Raw genomic sequence first — 25,650 nt, 5'->3', positions numbered from 1 at the left:
GCTGCAACATGTGCAGAGTTGAATTCCACCGGGTAGGCACATCGCATTTTAGCAAATGAAGTGGCAGGCCCAACGACTTCTGTAGAGATCTAAGTCGCTGAGCTGCGGGATGCGAACGGACGAAGTGAGCACACAGTGTCCGTGCCCTCTGCAGAAGGCCATCTAGTCTGGGATAGTGGGCTAAAAATTGCTGGACAACCAGGTTCAACACGTGAGCCATACAAGGCACGTGTGTGACATTGCCCCGGCGAAGGGCCGAACCCAGGTTTGTAGCATTGTCGCACACGGCCTTCCCTGGTTTCAAATCCAGTGGAGACAACCATTCATGAAATTGGTTCTCCAGAGCTGACCACAACTCCTCAGCTGTGTGACTCACATTTCCCAGACATTTCAATGTAAAAACCGCCTGATGACGTTGAGCCCTACTGCCAGCATAGTAAGAAGGTGTGCAGGATCCCTTCTGCGCAGTTAGAAAGCTTGTGGCATGACCAGACAGGCTTTGGGTGCAGGTGGAAGACCGAGAGGAGGTTGAGGAGGCAGAAGCAGTGGAGGAACTTTGACATAAAGAGGATTGACGCACAACTCGTGGGGACGGCAAGACTTGGACAGCAGCCCCTTGTCCTGCTGTCACCATAGTTACCCAGTGCCCAGTCAGCGACATGTAACGCCCCTGTCCATGCCTACTCGTCCAAGTGTCTGTGGTGAAATGCACCCTGTCACACACAGAGTTTCTCAAAGAAGCGGTGATGTTGTGTGCGACATGCTGGTGGAGCGCAGGCACACCTTTCTTTGAGAAGTAGTGCCGACTGGGCATCTGGTACTGGGGCACTGCGACGGACATAAGGTCTCGAAAATCCTCTGTGTCCACCAGGCGGAAAGGCAGCATTTCTGTAGCCAAGAGCTTGCAGATGGTGAAATTCAACCTCTTAGATTTCTCATGGCTAGGAGGAAATGGTCTTTTACTTGTCCACATCTGAGGGACCGAGGGCTGGCTATTGTGCTTAGACGGGGTTGATAAGGGTGTCCCCGGCAAACTGCCGGTCTGTGAGGAAGATGCAGGCGGACATGTTAGGTTGCCTTGATCCAAAGGTGGTGCTATCGATGTCGGACAGCGCTCAAGACCAGCTGGTGTTACCACCTCCAAAGAAAATGATGACCTGCCAATCACGCTGGCTGTTGCGGGTAAAGAGGTGGCAGGTCTGCGCGCCAAAACAGGTGTGACTGCTGTCCCCCCAGTCACAGAGGATGAAGAGGCCGCGGATGCACAAGATATGGCAGACGGTGGTTGGCCCGGCCGGCTAGGCCGCATTGTAGCACACTGAGCTTCCCACTGCAACTTATGCTTCATGTCCATGTGCCGGTTCATGCATGAAGTACTCAAACTATGTATTTTTTGGCCTCTACTTAGCTTTTGCTGACAAATGTTACAGATAACACGAGTTGGGTCATCTTTATCGATCTGAAAAAATGCCCAGGCTATGCAAGGCTTAGCACCCATGCGACCTGAAGAGCCACCACGACTTGTGGTGAGAGGCAGAGTTGTGTTTGAGGATGCAGTTGTTGACGTGCTTCCAGTACTACGTCTCTGTCCAGGAAGGCGCAACCTGACCTCGTCGTCACTAGCATCTTCCTCCACCTCCTCTGCTGACCTCATCTCTTGGCTGACTGTGGGTTGACAGTAAGTGGGATCTCCGACCTCATCATCATCACCCTGTGCGTTATCACACCCGTCGTCCTCAGAGCCAACCTGTTCCTGCCCTGACAAAAAACTAAAGTTGTCGCTCCAATCAGGTATTTGAGTCTTATCATCGTCTTCCTCATTGTCTCCACCAACAGGAGTTACAGTTTGGGAATGAGGGTCTACATTATGGTCAGAACCTTCTGCGTCTGGTCCTGGATCCGACTCATAAAGATTCTGGGCATCAGTGCAGATCATTTCCTCGTCTGGATTCACAGAAGCGCTGGAGTTGACCTCTGATTCCCAGGCTATAGTATGAGTAAACAGCTCTGCAGACTCAACCATCTGTTCTACCTCATACTCAGACGGGCAGCTGGAGATTTGGGAGCTGTGAGGAAGTAAGTGCGATTTGGGTGACACCTTTGAGGACTGGAGTATTTGTGATGTTGAAGTTGATGTGGAGGAGAGCCCACTTAAAGGAGCACTTGATATCCGTTGAAGCACCTGCTGTTTTTGTGCCTCATCTGGAATTTGTAGCGATTGGCGTGGCCGTAAGAAAGGGATCTTATCACATTGTCCGCTAAAAGAAGTGGACATTTTAGTTTGGCTGGAAGATGGTCTTTCTTCTGCACCTACCCCACGGACACAACCATTTTTCCCCTTCCCAACACGCCTATTCCCCTTTCCACCAGCAGCAGGCCTTTTTCCACTCATTTTGGTGGTTAACTAATTCACAACTCTGGAGTTGTTTGCACAAAAAAACAATGGATGGTAACCGAGCAGAGCTGAGTGGCCAAACTGTGGTATTAGGCCAAAACTATTGGCTGGGTTAGATGCAGAAAAAAATTATTTTTAATTTGCAACCTGATGGAGGTCAGTATAGATGGACTAATAGACCAAGTCCCACACACCGCTAGAAGCCCAAATATTTTTTCAGAGCTAGATGCAGAAATTTTTTTTATTCAATTTGCAACCTGATGGAGGTCAGTATAGATGGACTAATAGACCAAGTCCCACACACTGCTAGAAGCCCAAATATTTTTTCAGAGCTAGATGCAGAAAAAAATTATTTTTAATTTGCAACCTGATGGAGGTCAGTATAGATGGACTAATAGACCAAGTCCCACACACTGCTAGAAGCCCAAATATTTTTTCAGAGCTAGATGCAGAAAAAAATTATTTTTAATTTGCAACCTGATGGAGGTCAGTATAGATGGACTAATAGACCAAGTCCCACACACCGCTAGAAGCCCAAATATTTTTTCAGAGCTAGATGCAGAAAAAAATTATATTCAATTTGCAACCTGCTGGAGGTCAGTATAGAAGGACTAATAGAACAAGTCCCACACACTGCTAGAAGCCCAAATATTTTTTCAGAGCTAAATGAAGAAAAAAATTATTTTTAATTTGCAACCTGATGGAGGTCAGTATAGATGGACTAATAGACCAAGTCCCACACACTGCTAGAAGCCCAAATATTTTTTCAGAGCTAGATGCAGAAAAAAATTATTTTTAATTTGCAACCTGATGGAGGTCAGTATAGATGGACTAATAGACCAAGTCCCACACACTGCTAGAAGCCCAAATATTTTTTCAGAGCTAGATGCAGAAAAAAATTATTTTTAATTTGCAACCTGATGGAGGTCAGTATAGATGGACTAATAGACCAAGTCCCACACACTGCTAGAAGCCCAAATATTTTTTCAGAGCTAGATGCAGAAACTTTTTTTATTCAATTTGCAACCTGATGTAGGTCAGTATAGATGGACTAATAGACCAAGTTCCACACACTGCTAGAAGCCCAAATATTTTTTCAGAGCTAGATGCAGAAAAAAATGATATTCAATTTGCAACCTGCTGGAGGTCAGTATAGAAGGACTAATAGAACAAGTCCCACACACTGCTAGAAGCCCAAATATTTTTTCAGAGCTAAATGAAGAAAAAAATTATTTTTAATTTGCAACCTGATGGAGGTCAGTATAGATGGACTAATAGACCAAGTCCCACACACTGCTAGAAGCCCAAATATTTTTTCAGAGCTAGATGCAGAAAAAAATTATATTCAGTTTGCAACCTGATGGAGGTCAGTATAGATGGACTAATAGAATGATGCTATGCCCAAAAGATTTTACTTCACTAGGTGCAGTAAAAAAATTGGTATTCTATACACAGGTGGTATATCTTGCAACACAGATAGGCTACTCCACTGACTAACACACTCTGCAATAGGCCAAAAAGGATTAGCTTTGCTAGATTCTGCCAAATGCTGTGAAAAAACTTGCACAACACTGGCACAGACCTGCCTGGCAAAAACTGATAGGAACTGATGTAACCTAGTCCTGAAAAGGACTCCAATTACAATTAGTCTTTACTCCCACAATCTATCTATTTAAGAGCACAGACCTGCTTGATAAAAGTCGTAGGAAATGCTGTAACCTAGTCCTTAAAAGGACTGCAATCACAACTATTCCCTACTCCCAAGCTATCTGTATATTTGTGCGAAAATTGGCTTGAAATTAACAAGGTATAGCGCACACAGCAACAGCGGTGCCGTCTAACACGCAGCTGCAGCAGTGAGAAAATGGTGGCGACGGGGAAAATGGCTTGGTCTTATAGGGCAAGGACATGTGACATACACTGCCAATCACACATGCCCTTGCTTGTGTGAAAAAAAGCACTTCGCTCCGTGTGTGCGCTGCTGATAGGCTGACAGATTGCACCTCCCCACTGCAAATGCGGGAAAGAGAAAAAAAAATGGAGATCTTCATTGTTCCTGCAGAGATCCATCCCCTGCCCCTCCCCCCGCCCCGCTGTACACTCAAACTGCGTATTAACATTAATTTTCATCATTACTGAGAAAAAATCCAGTTATGATTTTGGTGCACGAACAGTTATCGAACATAACCTCGAACAGCCGAATTTTTCTCAAATTGTTCGTGTTCGCCGACCGGCTCGAACACCGCCCAAAACAGCTCGAATTTGAGATTGGCGAACAGTTCGAGTAGAACAACGCTCATCTCTACTTCCCGGGCCAGAGCCCTTCTCCATTCAGGACCCTGTGGGAGTACTGAACATAAACACAATGTCTCTTTAAAAATAAAGTAATGTCATCAATGCAAACAAAAGGGTTGTGCATAAAAATGACAAGTGGGACATCCCCCTTATAGTAAAGCACAGTAAAGGTAAGACCTTCGAGCAAAGGATTTTCAACTCCATTTGTCAATGCAGCAAAAAATTCCTGCAAGCAGCCATAGAAAATAGTACCAGCACATAATTGCCTTCTCTCCTGATCTCCTGCAGGCATATTACCTCAGACTTGTGAATCTTCAGGATGTCATAAAACACCATGTTGACCCAATATCCCACAGAAAAATGCAACATCTTATCTTCAGCTATGTCAATACTGAATCCATTTTTAACCCGGCTATCACTGGTCCCAGAGAATTGAAGCTTGACTCTCAACATCCACAGCTTCCAGAATCTCCCTCCCGATACCTCCTGGCTATCTCCCAAAAGCAGCGACCGGCTAAAGCCACCGAAGTGGTGATGCCAGAAGGCCAAGAAACAGCACTCAAGGTGCTCAGGAGACTTTGCACCTCGTCAGTGCAAAGTGTGAGTTCTGGTTTGGCTGGTTGAAAGGTGTCAGACCGGTATCTAAGAGGTAACATTTCTCCTTGGGGAGAGTGACACTGCACTGACGAGGGCCAGTACCCCGGAACACAGTGTCTGCAAATTAAGTTTCTGGTTCTAACTTATATCCTAAGTCATGTGATAAGGCTCGTTAAAGAGTCACTATTGACTTTTAGGGTTGCTACTTCCTGTAGGTAGCACTAGAATTCTGGTCCTCTTCCTCTCTTAAGAGACAATTTTCATATTTCCCAGAGGAGCATTGCGGCTTTAAGAGTCTCCTCGCCATGACAAGCTTAACATGTCACTCTCCGCAAGGAAAAATGTTAACCCTTATCACCAACCACAGTGCTTGAATTATTTCAAAGGAAAAATTGACCATATCTGACAGGAAATTGCTTTCCACTCCCCCAGTACCATGTATCTTTTATAAGTCTCAAGTATATGGCTCTTTCTTGGTTCTCCTACCAGTCTAACCACTCCTTCACTATATCATGTTCCAGCTCATCTTCACCTCCTCTTCTTCTTACTGTTGGAGTTCCTCAGGGTTCAGTCCTAGGCCCTCTCCTCTTTTCTCTGTATATTGCCCCAATTGGACAAAACAGTAGATTTGGTTTTAAGTACCATCTTTATGCTGATATCACACAATTATACAGAGCTCACCTCGCCTCAGAGCCGCCACCAGGTTCCGGCCATTGTCACACACGACCATGCCAGGCTGTAGGTTCAGCGGTGTGACCCACAGATCTGCCTGCTCTTTCATAGCTGTCCACAACTCTTCAGCATTGTGCGCTTTTTCACCTAAGCATATTAGCTTCAGCACAGCCTGTTGCAGCTTGGCCGAGGCAGTGCTGCAGTGCTTCCAGCTTGTGATTGATGTGGTCATTTTGGAGATGAAGGCTGAAGAGGAGGAGGAGGCTGTGGAGGATGAGGTGCACAAACTGTAGACCGTGGGGGCAATCCTGCTTGACCTAGGGCCTGCAATCCTTGGCGTCGGGAGGACGTGTTCCTTCCCAAGGTCCGACTGGGTCCCGGCTTCCACTATGTTAACCCAGTGTGCCGTCAGCGAGATGTACCGTCCCTGCCAACAAGCACTTGTCCATGTGTCCGTGGTTAGGTGGACTTTACCGGTAACTGCGTTGTTGAGAGCACGGCTAATTTTTTGGGACATGTGCTTGTGTAATGCGGGGACGGCACACCGGGAGAAATAGTGGAGGCTGGGGACCGAGTAGCGAGGGATTGCCGCCGCCATCAGGTTGCGGAATGCTTCCATCTCCACGAGCCTAAAAGGCAACATTTCGAGCGCAAGCAGTCGTGAAATGTGAGAATTTAGTAGTGTGGCCTGTGGGGCGTTGGCTGCATATTTGCGCTTGCGTTCCAAGGACTGGGGTATGGACAACTGAACGCTGCACTGGGACAAGAACATGAACGTGCTTCCTGATGCTGCTACTTGAGAGTGTGCAATGACAAGTGCAAGGCAGGAGGCATCTTCGCATGCACCATGGACAGCGGATTGGTTTGCATCCACAACAGCGGAAGAAGCAATTGTGCCACCCGCAGACACTGTTCCTGGACCCTGGGGTTCAGCCCACAAAGTCGGGTGCTTTGCTGCCATGTGCCTGATCATGCTGGTTGTAGTCAGGCTGGTCGTTTTGCCACCCCTGCTGAGGATAGCCTGGCAGGTGGTGCAAATGGCCTTTTTGAGGTTATCGGTAGAGTCTTTAAAAAACAAGCAGACTCGGGAAGACCTAACAGTTGTACTGGCAACTTCCTTCGTGTTGGTGTTACGGAGAATGGTTGCCTGCCTTCTGTCTGCGGGCACCACACTGCTACTTCCTGCCTGTTGGGGTGCTCTGCCTCCCTCCCTCTGCGTCCTGCTGTCCTCGCTCTGCATGTCCTCCTGCCAGGTTGGGTCATTACTATATAGTCCACCACCTCGCCTTCCACTTCTGCACCCTGGTCCTCCTCCTGAGTCTCTGGCAATTGTGTCTCATCATCGTCCACCTCTTGTGACACTTTCCCACCGTCGCCTTTGTGTGACCGTGGCTGCTCAAATATTTGGGCATCGCTACACGCGATCTCATCTTGCCTTGCTTCAAGTGGACCGGGCGAGAGTCCCGAATCTATAAATGGAAAAGTGAACACCTCTTCAGAGTGTCTAAGTGTGGGATCAGTTGTCTCTGGGTACTCGGCATGGTGGGAGGAAGGAGGATCAGGGTGAGGAATATGCGGTCCAGACTCACTGCTACTGAGACTTGACCGTGTGGAAGACAGGGTGGTGGTGGTGGTGGCTAAGTGACTGGAAGCATTATCCGCTATCCAACCAACAACCTTTTGAAACTGCTCTGGGTTCAATAGTGGTGTGCTGTGGTCCCCTAGAAATTGGGACAGGAAGGTCAGGCGAGAAGATGTGGTTGTTCATTGTGGCACAATTTGGGCTTGCCCACGGCCTTGTCCTATGCCTCTGCATGCACCATTACCATCACGTCCAGTTCCCCGCTCCTTGCCACGTGCCTTGCCCTTTTTAAATGAAGGACAGTATCTTCCACGCTCACTACAAATGACTGAGTTTGGAGCGAGCTTATATGTGATCCGTGTGACGAAGAAAACACAGTTTTAAATACCTGGCCTGTAGGTAACTGTTTTGAACAGCAAACCAGTGTCAAAAACTTTGCTGAAACACTGAAAAAAAATGTAATGCAGGCCAGAAATGGCAGTTTTTTCTGAAAACGTATATGTGATCCGTGTGACGGAGAAAACAGTTTTAAATAGCTGGATTTTTAGTGCTGTAATATGGAAAGGACCTGTCTGTATTCTGCAGTGCCAACAAGCAAATGGCGCAGAAAAACGGTGTTCTCTGGATTGCTTTTTAAGCAAATTATGAGGATTAGGATGCAAAAAAAATTATTCCTGGCCCCTGAAACCTGGGCTTATTTCTAGAAATATAACAGCAGCAGAAGGCAGAACTGGAATGGAGCCTCTTGTCCTATGTGCACTGCAGTCTGTTATATACCCTGCCTGCCTGCCTATATACACTGCCTGCCTGATATCTCTGCAGATGGATTAGTTAGTCCTCAAAAGGACTGTTTGTTAAGATGGATATGTGCAATGTACGGTTTTTCTCCCTACACTACCTAATACACGATTAAATCTCTCCCTGACACAGCAGCAGCTCTCTCTACACTGTCTGATCTGGAGTGACTGTGACGAGCATGGCGGCGCCAGATCTTATATAGACCTGATGACGCTGCGCAGCCAGCCAATCACTGTAATGCCCACAACCAACATGGCTACGGCATTACAGTGCATGGCAGGCAATGCCTGCATGTTCATTGGCTCTCTAAAGAGCGCCAAACATGCAGGGAGGGGACCCGAGTTCCCGCCCGAGAAACCCGGAAATACTCGCCGAGTGCCGAGCTTGTCGAGCACCAGGATGCTCGGGCCAGTACCGAGTAGTGGCGAGCGCGTTTGCTCATCACTAGTGACAAGTACTACATCCAACACCATGGGACCGCAATGGGCTTTAATGTAGCACTATCTTATACTAATAGATGCAGTACACTATACTTTCCCTCCTCACTAGTGTTGAGCCACCCCCGTAGTGTTCGAGTTCGGTTCGGTTCGTCGAACACCCGTGTGTTCGCCGAACTGTTCGTCGAACTGTTCGTCGAACACCTTCGAACACCGTTAAAACCAATGGCAGGCAAACAAAAACACATAGAAAACACATAGAAAACACCTTCAAAGGTGTCCAAAAGCTGACAAACTGCTCAGAAGACACAACTAACACATGGAAAAGTGACAAGTACATATAGTCATGCGAAAAGAAAAGAGGTGGAGGAGTAAAAGGAGGGGGAGACACAGATATAGGCATGTCATGCCCTTCTAAAATCCAAAAAGTGAGAAGCCGACACGTTCAGTCCGCTCCTTCCCGTGCCACCTCCGTGTCGCAGGGTTTGTGCCAGAGCCGCGGTGAACCCTGACGGCCAGCCCCCCTCTCCCAATACTGGTGCCTGTCCGCTGGTGGGTTGAGCGAGCCCCCCTGTGGTGGAGGCAGCTCTAAGCTTTTTAATTTAAATTGTCTCTCTAATTTGAATGAATACACTTTAAATCCATTTACAAGGATCTATTGGAGGGCAAGTCTCATGCCAGCAGCCGTGTAATTCCAGCTCCAGTAGCGTCCACTAAAGCTGCTGCAGTTAAAAAGCTTTTATAAGGATCGAGCTCGGCTGTCCACCGCAAGGCATCCTACTGCCAGTCCCAGCCCCTATGCCTTGGGGTGCCTCCTGATGCTCTTCACTGAGTATCCCGTGGTCCCGAAGCATTTCCTTTGAAAAAATTAAGTGTACAAACTATAGGTGGTGTAGCTTGCTTAACAGCCGGGATAATCCGCTGACTAGCAGACACTGCTACTAGGCACAAAGTATTTCCTGGGCTAGATGCAGTTAAAAATTTGTAATTAGATACTCTCGTTGGATGCTGAGAAAGCATTCCATAGAGTCTCCTGGCACGCCATATATGATTCTCTTAAAAAGCTTGGGGTAGGGGTCTAGGGGACCCTTTTATAGCCAAAATCACGGCCCTGTATCACAATACGTCACCTAGGCTGAAGATAAATGGAACTGTAGCACCCTGAGGGCTCGGTTGCTACAGAGGTATTGCACCTCACCCAGAGGTGTGATATCTCACTCTCAGGTAAGGATGGAGTGTGGATCAGGACCCGACACCTGCATGCATTACACCACATTGCCGTGGGGCAGGGCGACCAATATGCCTCTGAGATGGGCACGACAGTCCCTGTCCCTGGCTGGAGTGGGGGGAGGGAACACTGAGGAAGGGGAACCCTGTAGTGCAGGAGCAGGGAGGAAGCAGTTCCTGGGTGCATTGAGAAGGGAGCATAAAAGATGGGCACCATCTTAGTTCAGTGCAGAGAAGTCTGAGCAGAAGTGGCAGGGAGCAGGGGCTCTGCATGAGCTCTGCTCCAGAGGCGGGCCTAGTAACAGAGGCCCAGGCCTGGAAGAGGGAGAAGGAAGGAAGAGGAGCGGAGAAGGCTCCAGGAACGAGGAATGAAGGGATCCCAGGGGTGCGAACGGGCGATTCGCCACCGCACGCCCGAATCCACCTACGTGGAGGGGTCAGGCCAAAGGGGGAGACCGGTCCCCGAAACTAGTGGAGGCAGGAAACGACCCTCAGCTAGAAACCGGAGGCTGTGACATTTTATGTGGCGCAGCCCCTCGCTACACCCGCTAGGAAGGCACCACATAGGGTCAGGGAAACTGGCGCCAAGTTTACCAAGAGGAGGCCCGAGGCAGCCGGACAGAAGGGTTGGTAAGAAAGGCCAGACAAAGGACACACAAAGGGGGCCCTGTGAAGCACTCCAAAGTTATCTTGGAGTTGTCTGAGCCCCTCACCTGGTGAGCACAGTACGACGTAGGCAGCCGTTACCTGCAGACGTGGTCTGGATAATAAGAACTGTGAGTAAAGGCCCTGGACTGCATCACTGACTCTGTGTCGTTACTGCTGCTGCCCTGCACCATCACCCCCATCCTCCGCATACACTGCCCTGAGGCTATACTCCTCCCGTGGGGAGTTATGCTACGCTCTGCTGCACCCACAACACCAGCCTCAGCGGTCTGCCCTGCAGCGGCGGTTCACTCTGACCGCAATCCACGGGTGGCGTAGTCGGACATTTAAACATCAAAACCACATAAATAGTTCCGCCACTGGTTTGACCACCCTGAGACACGGAACCGGGTCACCGCCACGAAGACTACAACCACCAGCATCCACCAAAAAGGGTCCGGCTCCGGGTGTCCCAAGGCCCAGGGGGTGCATCAGAACATTTTCATCACCTTTCACAATCACCAATGGGACAAGGCAGGGATGTCCTCTGTCCCCTCTCTCATACATCCTAGTGACGGAGCACCTGCTCTCATCAATTCGCCATAACCCCAATATTAGGTGGATTGAGGTGGGAGGCACCGAGTACAAGTGCTCTCTGTTTGCTGATGATGTCCTAGTATATATCACTCAATCACATATATCCATCCATGCTGTTATGGCTGAAATAGATCACTTTGTTACATGGTCAAATTTTAAAATCAATGCAGCGAAGTCTGAGGCCCTCGATGTCTCCCTCCCCAAATCCATATAGGATTCCATCCAGTCCAACTTTCCCTTTGCCTGGCCCTCACAGGGTATCAAATACTTAGGAATTCCTATTCATAGAGACCTCTCCCATCTATGTTATCTTAATTTTGGGCCCTTTATTGAACAACTCCATACAGACCACGGATGGCAAGTTAGAACTGTAAGATTCACTACGTGAACCACTGGTGTTTTGTGGAAAAGCACATGTACACTGTGTTCCAAATTATTATGCAAAAAGTGTTTAGGAGTGATAAGGGAAGAATTTGTTTGTTTGTCAGTTAAACTCATTGATGGTGATGTGTGTCAGGGCTCTTTATATCACTGTAAGCAATTGCAGACACCTGTGCTAATTAGTTTGGCAGGTGTGTCCAATGAAAGGCAAGACTACTTAAGAAGGCTGTCTCACATTATTAAGCAGCCTACATTTTCTGCCAAAATGGGAAAGAAAAAGGATGTGTCGGCTGCTGAGAAGCAACAAATTGTGGAGTGTTTAGGTCAAGGCATGACTACAATCAACATTGTGCGATGATCAGGATGAAGTGTCTTGGCAATCAAGAAGTATGTAGCTGATTCACAGTACACACGTGTGCGTGCTGATAAGGGCAAATTGAGGACTCTTTCCTACAGGCAATTACGTCAGGTTAAAAGAGCAGCGGCAAAAAAGCCTTTTCATAGCAGCAGACAAGTTTTTGAAGCTGCTGGTGCCTCCAACGTCCCCCGAACAACAAGATGCAGGGTCCTTCAGAGGTTTGCAGCTGTGCATACGCCATCCTGTCGACCTCCTCTATCCACTTCACACAAGCAGAAATGGCTCCAGTGGGCCAAACATTACATGAAGACTGATTTCAAAACTGTTTTGTTCACGGATGAGTGCCGTGCAGCGCTCGATGGTCCAGATGGATGGAGTGGAGGATGGCTGGTTGATGGACACCCCACGCAAACACGGCTACAGCGCCAACAAGGAGGAGGTGGAGTAATGTTTTGGGCTGGAATCATGGGGAGAGAGATTGTCGGCCCCTTTAGGATCCCTGAAGGCGCTAAAGATGAACTCCATAATGTATGTGGATTTTCTCAAACAGCACTTCCTGCCATGGTTCAAGAAGAAGAACCGTGTATTTCACAGCAAGATTATTTTTTTGCATGATAATACACCATCTCATGCTGCACATAAAACATCTGCATCTCTGGCTGATATGGGCATAAAAGGGGACAAACTTATGGTGTGACCCCCATGCTCCCCTGACCTCTACCCCATTCAGAACCTCTGGAGCATCATCAAAAGGAGTGTCTATGATGGCGGGAGGCAGTTCACATCTAAGCAACAGCTCTGGGAGGGTATTCTGTCCTCATGCAAAACAATTGAAGCAGAAACCATCCAAAACCTGACAAATTCAATGGACGAGAGAGTTCAGAAGCTCCTTTCGAACAAGGGGTCCTATGTGAAAATGTAACATCACCTAGAATAAAGTTTTGAGTTGAAAACTGTTTGATTTCAGTTTCTAATAACCTGCTAATGCTTATAATTTCAAAAATGACCATTTTTTTGGTCTTTATTAAAATGAAAAGGTTGATCGAAAAGTTTGGGGGATCTAAGAGTTTGGCAACCCAGTAGTCATGATTACTTCGAATTCTGACAATATGAGGGTCATGTTGCAGGTAGTGCAGCAAGAAGGCACTTATGTGTCTTGCGCATCTCGGAGCCCCAAAATTATTTTCCGGGCTAGATGCAGCTAAAAATTATTATTAATTTTAAATCTGGTGGAGCTTAGTATAGATGGCCTAATAGGTTCAGTGCTGCACACTGCTACAAAGCCCAAATTATTTTCCAGTCAAGATACAGATAAACATGATTAGTAATTTTAAATCTGGTGGAGCTTAATATAGACGGCCTAATAGAATCAGTGCTGCACACTGCTACAAAGCCCAAATTATTTTCCAGCCAAGATACAGATAAACATGATTAGTAATTTGAAAGCTTAAAACGGTTGGTAGGGTGATTTTAACCAATCATCAAGCTTTTACTCTCCCCAGGATGACACAGGGGTAGAAAAGTCGTTTCGGATCCATGATTTGTTCATCTTTATGAACGCGAGTCTGTCTACATTATCAGTGGAGAGCCGCGTGCGCTTATCTGTCAGCACACCACCAGCAGCGCTGAACACACGTTCAGACAGAACGCTGGCTGCGGGGCATGACAAGATCTCCAAGGCGTAAGTGGCTAGCTCCGGCCATTTATCCAGATTGGAAGCCCAAAAAGAGCAAGGGTCCAGTGACACAGTCATGGCTTCAATGTTTACTTGGAGATACTCCTGTACCATCGTCTCTAGGCGTTGACTATGTGTCAGACTTCTTGTCTCCTCTGGCCTTGCAAAGGATGGGCTAAAAAAGTGGTGAAATGATTCCGCAAAATTGATGTTACCAGCAGATACTCTGGTTCTGTTACGGTTTGAGTGCTGAACACTTGACGTCCCACGGTTGGCAAGGTGGAACTGTGAGATTCACTACGTGCACCACTGGTGTTTTGTGGAAAAGCACATGTAAGATTCTGCAACAGTCTCTGCTGATACTCCTGCATGCGTGCATCCCTTTCTATGGCAGGAATAATTTCTGCAAATTTACTTTTGTACCGGGGATCTAACAGTGTGGCAACCCAGTAGTCAGGATTATTTCTAATTCTCACAATTCGAGGGTCATGTTGCAGGTAGTGCAGCAAGAAGGCACTCATGTGTGTTGCGCATCCAGGAGCACCAAGTCCCTGTTGTGTTGGTGGCGAGGTAACAATCATGCTTCCTTCCTCTGTCCTCTCCCCCCAACCTCGCACAACAGAAATGTGATCAAGGTCTCCCTCATCTGATGAGTTTCCATCAGTTCGTCCTCCACTTCTTCCTGGGCTCCTGCACCTTCCTCACTAGTTTGGCTGCTACCATGCGCCCTGGTAAAACCATCTCCCCCACCCTCACATGCCTGCCGCCTTGGTGCTGCCGACTGTCTGGACCTTGCAGATGTTAGCCCTTCCGCATACAACTCCTCCTCCTCTACTTCCTCTACCTCCTCTTGTGCCACCACCTGACTCCGAATTCTGTTTAACATGTGCTCCAGCATGTAAATCACCTGAATACTCATGCTGATAATGGCATCGTCAACACTAAACATCTTCGTCGCCATTTCAAAACTGTGCAGAAGGGTGCATAGGTCCCTGATCTGAGACCACTCCTCCAGCGTGATTTGCCCCACCTCTGAATCTCGTTGGCCCAGGCTATACGTCAGAACGTATTGCACCAGGGCTTGTCGGTGCTGCCACAGTCGCTGCAACATGTGCAGAGTTGAATTCCACCGGGTAGGCACATCGCATTTTAGCCGGTGAAGTGGCAGGCCCAACGACTTCTGTAGAGATGTAAGTCGCTGAGCTGCGGGATGCGAACGGCGGAAGTGAGCACACAGCGACCGTGCCCTCTGCAGAAGGCCATCTAGTCTGGGATAGTGGGCTAAAAATTGCTGGACAACCAGGTTCAACACGTGAGCCATACAAGGCACGTGTGTGACATTGCCCCGGCGAAGGGCCGCACCCAGGTTTGTAGCATTGTCGCACACGGCCTTCCCTGGTTTCAAATCCAGTGGAGACAACCATTCATGAAATTGGTTCTCCAGAGCTGACCACAACTCCTCAGCTGTGTGACTCACATTTCCCAGACATTTCAATGTAAAAACCGCCTGATGACGTTGAGCCCTACTGCCAGCATAGTAAGAAGGTGTGCAGGATCCCTTCTGCGCAGTTAGAAAGCTTGTGGCATGACCAGACAGGCTTTGGGTGCAGGTGGAAGACCGAGAGGAGGTTGAGGAGGCAGAAGCAGTGGAGGAACTTTGACATAAAGAGGATTGACGCACAACTCGTGGGGACGGCAAGACTTGGACAGCAGCCCCTTGTCCTGCTGTCACCATAGTTACCCAGTGCCCAGTCAGCGACATGTAACGCCCCTGTCCATGCCTACTCGTCCAAGTGTCTGTGGTGAAATGCACCCTGTCACACACAGAGTTTCTCAAAGAAGCGGTGATGTTGTGTGCGACATGCTGGTGGAGCGCAGGCACACCTTTCTTTGAGAAGTAGTGCCGACTGGGCATCTGGTACTGGGGCACTGCGACGGACATAAGGTCTCGAAAATCTTCTGTGTCCACCAGGTGGAAAGGCAGCATTTCTGTAGCCAAGAGCTTGCAGATGGTGAAATTCAACCTCTTAGCTTTCTCATGGCTAGGAGGAAATGGTCTTTTACTTGTCCACATCTGAGGGACCGAGGGCTGGCTATTGTGCTTAGACGGGGTTGATAAGGGTGTCCCCGGCAAACTGCCGGTCTGTGAGGAAGATGCAGGCGGACATGTTAGGTTGCCTTGATCCAAAGGTGGTGCTATCGATGTCGGACAGCGCTCATTACCAGCTGGTGTTACCACCTCCAAAGAAAATGATGACCTGCAAATCACGCTGGCTGTTGCAAGTAAAGAGGTGGCAGGTCTGCGCCCCAAAACAGGTGTGACTGCTGTCCCCCCAGTCACAGAGGATGAAGAGGCCGCGGATGCACAAGATATGGCAGACGGCGGTTGGCCCGGCCGGCTAGGCCGCATTGTAGCACACTGAGCTTCCCACTGCAACTTATGCTTCATGTCCATGTGCCGGTTCATGCATGAAGTATTCAAACTATGTATTTTTTGGCCTCTACTTAGCTTTTGCTGACAAATGTTACAGATAACACGAGTTGGGTCATCTTTATCGATCTGAAAAAATGCCCAGGCTATGCAAGGCTTAGCACCCATGCGACCTGAAGAGCCACCACAACTTGTGGTGAGAGGCAGAGTTGTGTTTGAGGATGCAGTTGTTGACGTGCTTCCAGTACTACGTCTCTGTCCAGGAAGGTGCAACCTGACCTCGTCGTCACTAGCATCTTCCTCCACCTCCTCTGCTGACCTCATCTCTTGGCTGACTGTGGGTTGACAGTAAGTGGGATCTCCAACCTCATCATCATCACCCTGTGCGTTATCACACCCGTCGTCCTCAGAGCCAACCTGTTCCTGCCCTGACAAAAAACTAAAGTTGTCGCTCCAATCAGGTATTTGAGTCTCATCATCGTCTTCCTCATTGTCTCCACCAACAGGAGTTACAGTTTGGGAATGAGGGTCTACATTATGGTCAGAACCTTCTGCGTCTGGTCCTGGATCTGACTCATAAAGTTTCTGGGCATCAGTGCAGATCATTTCCTCATCTGGATTCACAAAAGCCCTGGAGTCGACCTCTGATTCCCAGGCTATAGTATGAGTAAACAGCTCTGCAGACTCAACCATCTGTTCTACCTCATACTCAGACGGGCAGCTGGAGATTTGTGAGCTGTGAGGAAGCAAGTGCGATTGGGATGACACCTTTGAGGACTGGAGTATTTGTGATGTTGAAGTTGATATGGAGGAGAGCCCACTTAAAGGAGCACTTGATATGCGTTGAAGCACCTGCTGTTTTTGTGCCTCATCTGGAATTTGTAGCGATTGGCGTGGCCGTAAGAAAGGGATCTTATCACATTGTCCGCTAAAAGAAGTAGACATTTTAGTTTGGCTGGAAGATGGTCTTTCTTCTGCACCTACCCCACGGACACAACCTTTTTTCCCCTTCCCAACACGCCTATTCCCCTTTCCACCAGCAGCAGGCCTTTTTCCACTCATTTTGGTGGTTAACTAATTCACAACTCTGGAGTTGTTTGCACAAAAAAACAATGGATGGGAACCGAGCAGAGCTGAGTGGCCAAACTGTGGTATTAGGCCAAAACTATTGGCTGGGTTAGATGCAGAAAAAAATTATATTCAATTTGCAACCTGATGGAGGTCAGTATAGATGGACTAATAGAACAAGTCCCACACACAGCAAGAAGCCCAAATATTTTTTCAGAGGTAGATGCTGAAAAAAATTGTATTCAGTTTGCAACCTGATGGAGGTCAGTATAGATGGACTAATAGAACAAGTCCTACACACAGCTAGAAGCCCAAATATTTTTTCAGAGGTAGATGCAGAAAAAAAATATATTCAGTTTGCAACCTGATGGAGGTCAGTATAGATGGACTAATAGAGAAAGTCCCACACACTGCTAGAAGGCCAAATATTTTTTCAGAGCTAGATGCAGAAAAAAATTATATTCAGTTTGCAACCTGATGGAGGTCAGTATAGATGGACTAATAGAACAAGTCCCACACACAGCTAGAAGGCCAAATATTTTTTCAGAGGTAGATGCAGATAAAACTTATTTTTAATTTGCAGCCTGATGGAGGTCAGTATAGATGGACTAATAGAGAAAGTCCCACACACTGCTAGAAGGTCAAATATTTTTTCAGAGCTAGATGCAGACAAAAAATTATTTTGAATTTGCATCCTGATGGAGGTCAGTATAGATGGACTAATAGAGAAAGTCCCACACACTGCTAGAAGGCCAAATATTTTTTCAGAGCTAGATGCAGAAAAAAATTATATTCAGTTTGCAACCTGATGGAGGTCAGTATAGATGGACTAATAGAACCAGTCCCACACACAGCTAGAAGCCCAAATATTTTTTCAGAGGTAGATGCAGACAAAAAATTATTTTGAAATTGCAGCGTGATGGAGGTCAGTATAGAAGGACTTATAGAACAAGTCCCACACACTGCTAGAAGGCCAAATATTTTTTCAGAGCTAGATGCAGAAAAAAATTATATTCAGTTTGCAACCTGATGGAGGTCAGTATAGATGGACTAATAGAACAAGTCCCACACACTGCTAGAAGCCCAAATATTTTTTCAGAGCTAGATGCAGAAAAAAATTATATTCAATTTGCAACCTGATGGAGGTCAGTATAGATGGACTAATAGAATGATGCTATGCCCAAAAGATTTTACTTCACTAGGTGCAGTAAAAAAATTGGTATTCTATACACAGGTGGTATATCTTGCAACACAGATAGGCTACTCCACTGACTAACACACTGTGCAATAGGCCAAAAAGGATTAGCTTTGCTAGATTCAGCCAAATGCTGTGAAAAAAACTTGCACAGCACTGGCACAGACCTGCCTGGCAAAAACTGATAGGAACTGATGTAACCTAGTCCTGCAATTACAATTAGTCTTTACTCCCACAATCTATCTATTTAAGAGCACAGACCTTCCTGATAAAAGTCGTAGGAAATGCTGTAACCTAGTCCTTAAAAGGACTGCAATCACAACTATTCCCTACTCCCAAGCTATCTGTATATTTGTGCGAAAATTGGCTTGAAATTAACAAGGTATAGCGCACACAGCAACAGCGGTGCCGTCTAACACGCAGCTGCAGCAGTGAGAAAATGGTGGCGACGGGGAAAATGGCTTGGTCTTATAGGGCATGGACATGTGACATACACTGCCAATGACACATGCCCTTGCTTGTGTGAAAAAAAGCACTTCGCTCCGTGTGTGCGCTGCTGATAGGCTGACAGATTGCACCTCCCCACTGTAAATGCGGGACAGAGAAAAAAAAATGGAGATCTTCATTATTCCTGCAGAGATCCATCCCCTGCCCCTCCCCCCACCCCGCTGTACACTCAAATTGCGTATTAACATTAATTTTCATCATTACTGAGAAAAAATCCAGTTATGATTTTGGTGCATGAACAGTTATCGAACATAACCTCGAACAGCCGAATTTTTCTCAAATCGTTCGTGTTCGCCGAACGGCTCGAACACCGCCCAAAACAGCTCGAATTTGAGATTGGCGAACAGTTCGAGTCGAACAACGCTCATCTCTACTCCTCACATACCACACTTCCAATAGCCAGTTTACCTTGTGTTGTATCCTAGGATTTTACTCCATACCTACAGTTCATGTAACTCTGCTTTGTTACACTGTTGTTTTAGCCTGTTTGTACCAAATAGCTATTTATGCTGACGATTAGTACCCTTACTTGTGAATGTTCTTCAATTGTTTATTATTTACTACAAATGTTGCTTTCTTGTATATATTGTACATATTTGCATGTATATTTTGACTGATATCATCCTATCTACTCTCATAGCGACAGATTGAGAAAGATTTCTTCAAATGGAAATATCACAAGTTGCAACCAAGGAACACCTCTTTGAATTGTTTTGCATTGACTTCAATAACTTTTACTGTTGCTCTTTTTCATTCTTGGCTGGACTGTTTCAACTCTCTATTAATCATCTACCCTCTGACTAAACTTTCCAACTTATCCTCAATGTAGGACCCAGGATCATATTTCTGTACAAAATTACAATATAAACTTATCATTCTCATCCACAAAGCTCTCCACAGTTCTGCACTGCTGAACATCACTCCTCATCTCTGTTTGCAATCTTACTTAATGTTCTCTATTCTGCTAATGACCTAAGACTAACATCCTCTATAATCCAAACCAACCATTCCCATCTCTAGGACTTCTCTCGTGCTGCATTTGTTCTATGAAATGCACTACCCCAGACAATTTGGTTGTTTCCCAGTCTCCAAAGTTATAGTCATGCTATAAAAACACATTTATTTAGACTAACCTATAACACTCTTCCTGACTAATCTTATTCTTCCCTTTTATTCCTTACTAAATTTTCTTCAGAATCTGGTCCTACATAACATCTGTTTCCACACACTCCATGTACTTAATAGCACTATGTATCTGTACTTACACAACACTGGCTGGTAGCTAGTTCATACAGCATTATTTGAATGCCTCTATTTAGTATACAGATGGCTGCAATATACATGACAAGCACTTTTTTTACCCCTATTTCCTCATAGATTGTAAGCTTAAGAGCAGGGTCCTCATTCCTCTTGGTATGTGTTGAATTGTGAGTTACTCTTTATTGTTACTTCTTAATGTCTTAATTTGATTGTACATGTCCCCTCTGAATTATAAAATGCTGCAGAATATGTTGGTGCTATACAAATAAAAAATATTTTAATTATTAACAGCTATTCCATCGTGGGAAATATCAGAACTGAAATAAGACTTCGACTATTTAGCCTCACATGTCCTTTTTTATTGTTTAGAGTTTCACATTTATTTTTGTTATTATTTCTATTTTAATCCTTAACACCATCATATGGTATATCTTGAAAAGATGTGCCTTTAAGCTTATCATCATAGCTATGTTACAAAAATCTATTTTTAATTAATCAGACTGTGTAATGAAATCTGTAGGTCAGTGCAAATGTTTTTTTACTTGTTTGAATAGTCTCCATGGAACATTTGCAATTCAAGGTTAGTATGACAACTTGTGCTCTCAATATAACTGTTAACATCAGTGGACTTGAAAAAAAACTTAAGTTTTAATAGCATCATTGTCCACAAAAATCGGTAAGTCTATATAACATGCAGTAAAAGGAAATCCCAAATGTAGTTAGTTTTGTTAATATACTTCTTGAACAAATCAAATCATTCTATATTACTTTTCCAGATGATAATGCAATTATCTACATAACAACTATAAAGTAAAATGCCACTGAAAAATGGATTGGTATTTAAAAAACATGTATTAATATTCCCTATTTTCCATATGCGATTGGCAAAACTGGGAGCGAATTTTGCCCCGATTGCTGTACTTGCTTACTGTAGATAGTACATGTGATCAAAATAGATATAGTTCTGCTTAAGACAGAACTATATACTATATAATATATACTATATATAGATCTTATATAGAACTATATAATATACTTCATGAACAAATCAAATCATTCTATATTACTTTTCCAGATGATAATGTAATTATCTACATAACAACTATAAAGTAAAATATCACTGAAAAATGGATTGGTATTTAAAAAAATCCGATTGGCAAACCTGGGGGCAAATTTCGCCCCCATTTCTATACTTGCTTACTGTTGATAGTAGATGTGATCAAAATAGATATGGTTCTGCTTCAGGCATAACTGTATGTAGTCTAAGTTTTCCTACTATCACCATCATTTCTTAATCATTTGGAATATAGGTGTAGAGTGTAGTAATGTTACAAATATATAATATGAAAGGTGTAGTTACATTTTGCAATTACTCAAGAATGTTGATAAGTTGTAGAGTCTATTAAAAGGGTCACACTGGAGGTGAATTTAGATGTTGTTATTATTATAGTAGGGGAAACACAGGGATTAAGAAGTGGTTGTTAGAGTATTGGACAACCCCATTAAATAAGATCTCATATTCACAACATATTGTTGTAGGTAGCAATCAACATATTCAGATAACCTGCCTGTAAAAGAACCCAATTCCGATACTATAGACTTGATAAGGAGGGCAGGTAGCATTTTTATGCACCTTAAGTAAATTATAAATGAAAATGTTTTTTTTTTATTTAAGTTAACAAAATTCATGTTAAGATTAAATACCATCATTTCCATCTTGATGTACATTAGAAAGGTTTTTATTTCCCTAAAATAGTTACCAGTGGGGTTAGTTTTTAGTTTTCTTCAGGTATTAGAGTCATCAGGAAGGCAATACAATTCTTTGTCATAATAAATCTCATTTAATATAACGACCCTCTCTCCCCCACCCCTCAGCCGGCAAGTTTTATCACTTTTGTCTTTTCTTTCTTTAATTCCAACATTGGAGCATTTTTCCTTTTTTGTGAGATTTTGTGGTCCCTTTTTGTGTTCCATTGTTTTGTATTTGTTAATAATAATTCTCCTAAATGGCTTTATATATTATTATTTATATGGTCATTGTTCACTATTTCAGTTTATTGCATGAAAATAAATCCCATTTGGTACTTTTTAATCATGGAGTTTTTGAGAAACTATATTTATTTAAATTGATGTTACAAATAAATGTATTATTAACAACATATGTCTTTAACTTATTTAGGCAAGAGGTTGGGGCAAATTTGAACCCTTTTCCTAGCACATTGTTGATGCATGTGTAGGCAAAAATAACTTGAGTTCTGTGGCCTTGAATAATTGGTGTACCATTTATATTAGAAAGTTCTACCATGCTTATATTTACTAAACGTGGGCCACTCTATCAAAGGGATTATTGTCACCATAGATTGGTCTCCAAAAAGATTTTCTAATAAAACTGTTTCTTTAGTGTATGGGTGAAATTGAATAATGGTGATACATGTATCAATAGTTCCTTTCATTTACAAGGTATTTGATAGTCTCCTGGAACACAGAACCAGTGTTTTTACTTTTTATATCATACTTAGTCACCGGTTTATTTTTCCTACTATCCGAGAACTTTCCCTGGATTAATGGAGGCGCTTTGTCGACATTATCCATTAAGGTCCTTTTTCTATTCCATTTGTAATCTGTATTACCCTCTAGAGATGAGCGGTGTTCGACTAGAACTGTTCGCCAATCTCAAATTGGAGCTGTTTTGGGCAGTGTTCGAGTTGTTCGACGAACCTGAACGATTTGCAAAAAATTCGGCTGTTCGAGGTTATGTTCGATAACTGTTCGTGCACCAAAAGCGTGTCCTGCATGTCTGGCGCTATTTAGAGCACCAATCATGCAGGGATTGTCTGCCACTCACTGTAATGCTACAGCCATGGTGGTTGTGGCATTACAGTGGTTGCCCAAATCGATGAGAACAGTGCTCACAGTGAAACATGAAAAGCCGGCAATTCCGCAGCGGCATACACCGGTACCCGACAATTTAGAACCGAAAGAATAGAGCTTCACACATAGATTAGATAGATAGAAACATGTCAGCCACATATATATGAAGTACAGTGACAGTGTTGCTTACTGTACATGTCATTTAGTGTAAAGGATTTATCAAAAAAAATAATAGTGTTTTCATGCACCGTCTCTTTAAAAAAGCCGGCCGGCAATTCAGCAGCGGTACCCGACAATTTGGAATAGAAAGAATAGAGAATCACACATAGATTAGATAGATAGAAACATGTCAGTCACATATATATGAAGTACAGTGACAGTGTTGCTTACTGTACTTGTCATTTAGTGTAAAGGATTTATTAAAAAAAATAATTGTGTTTTCATGCACTGTCTCTTTAAAAAGCCGGCCGGCATTTCAGCATCTGTACCCGACAATTTAGAATAGAAGGAATAGAGCATCACACATAGATTAGATAGTAGAGATGAGCGTTGTTCTACTCGAACTGTTCGCCAATCTCAAATTCGAGCTGTTTTGGGCGGTGTTCGAGCCGGTCGGCGAACACGAACAATTTGAGAAAAATTCGGCTGTTCGAGGTTATGTTCGATAACTGTTCGTGCACCAAAATCATAACTGGATTTTTTCTCAGTAATGATGAAAATTAATGTTAATACGCAGTTTGAGTGTACAGCGGGGCGGGAGGAGGGGCAGGGGATGGATCTCTGCAGGAACAATGAAGATCTCCATTTTTTTTTCTCTTTCCCGCATTTGCAGTGGGGAGGTGCAATCTGTCAGCCTATCAGCAGCGCACACACGGAGCGAAGTGCTTTTTTTCACACAAGCAAGGGCATGTGTCATTGGCAGTGTATGTCACATGTCCTTGCCCTATAAGACCAAGCCATTTTCCCCGTCGCCACCATTTTCTCACTGCTGCAGCTGCGTGTTAGACGGCACCGCTGTTGCTGTGTGCGCTATACCTTGTTAATTTCAAGCCAATTTTCGCACAAAGATACAGATAGCTTGGGAGTAGGGAATAGTTGTGATTGCAGTCCTTTTAAGGACTAGGTTACAGCATTTCCTACGACTTTTATCAGGCAGGTCTGTGCTCTTAAATAGATAGATTGTGGGAGTAAAGACTAATTGTAATTGGAGTCCTTTTCAGGACTAGGTTACATCAGTTCCTATCAGTTTTTGCCAGGCAGGTCTGTGCCAGTGCTGTGCAAGTTTTTTTCACAGCATTTGGCTGAATCTAGCAAAGCTAATCCTTTTTGGCCTATTGCAGAGTGTGTTAGTCAGTGGAGTAGCCTATCTGTGTTGCAAGATATACCACCTGTGTATAGAATACCAATTTTTTTACTGCACCTAGTGAAGTAAAATCTTTTGGGCATAGCATCATTCTATTAGTCCATCTATACTGACCTCCATCAGGTTGCAAACTGAATATAATTTTTTTCTGCATCTAGCTCTGAAAAAATATTTGGGCTTCTAGCGGTGTGTGGGACTTGGTCTATTAGTCCATCTATACTGACCTCCATCAGGTTGCAAATTAAAAATAATTTTTTTCTGCATCTAGCTCTGAAAAAATATTTGGGCTTCTAGCAGTGTGTGGGACTTGGTCTATTAGTCCATCTATACTGACCTCCATCAGGTTGCAAATTAAAAATAATTTTTTTCTTCATTTATCTCTGAAAAAATATTTGGGCTTCTAGCAGCGTGTGGGACTTGTTCTATTAGTCCATCTATACTGACCTCCATCAGGTTGCAAATTAAAAATAATTTTTTTCTGCATCTAGCTCTGAAAAAATATTTGGGCTTCTAGCAGTGTGTGGGACTTGGTCTATTAGTCCATCTATACTGACCTCCATCAGGTTGCAAATTAAAAATATTTTTTTTCTGCATCTAGCTCTGAAAAAATATTTGGGCTTCTAGCAGTGTGTGGGACTTGGTCTATTAGTCCATCTATACTGACCTCCATCAGGTTGCAAATTGAATAAAAAAATTTTCTGCATCTAGCTCTGAAAAAATATTTGGGCTTCTAGTGGTGTGTGGGACTTGGTCTATTAGTCCATCTATACTGACCTCCATCAGGTTGCAAATTAAAAATAATTTTTTTCTGCATCTAGCTCTGAAAAAATATTTGGGCTTCTAGCAGTGTGTGGGACTTGGTCTATTAGTCCATCTATACTGACCTCCATCAGGTTGCAAATTAAAAATAATTTTTTTCTGCATCTAGCTCTGAAAAAATATTTGGGCTTCTAGCAGTGTGTGGGACTTGGTCTATTAGTCCATCTATACTGACCTCCATCAGGTTGCAAATTAAAAATAATTTTTTTCTGCATCTAGCTCTGAAAAAATATTTGGGCTTCTAGCAGTGTGTGGGACTTGGTCTATTAGTCCATCTATACTGACCTCCATCAGGTTGCAAATTGAATAAAAAAATTTTCTGCATCTAGCTCTGAAAAAATATTTGGGCTTCTAGCGGTGTGTGGGACTTGGTCTATTAGTCCATCTATACTGACCTCCATCAGGTTGCAAATTAAAAATAATTTTTTTCTGCATCTAACCCAGCCAATAGTTTTGGCCTAATACCACAGTTTGGCC

The sequence above is a fragment of the Phyllobates terribilis genome, unplaced genomic scaffold (assembly GCF_046119375.1).
Source record: "Phyllobates terribilis strain yellow unplaced genomic scaffold, ASM4611937v1 Scaffold_4__5_contigs__length_816908805, whole genome shotgun sequence".
Classification (NCBI taxonomy): Eukaryota; Metazoa; Chordata; class Amphibia; order Anura; family Dendrobatidae; genus Phyllobates; species Phyllobates terribilis.
Note: the sequence above shows the minus strand (reverse complement) of the source record.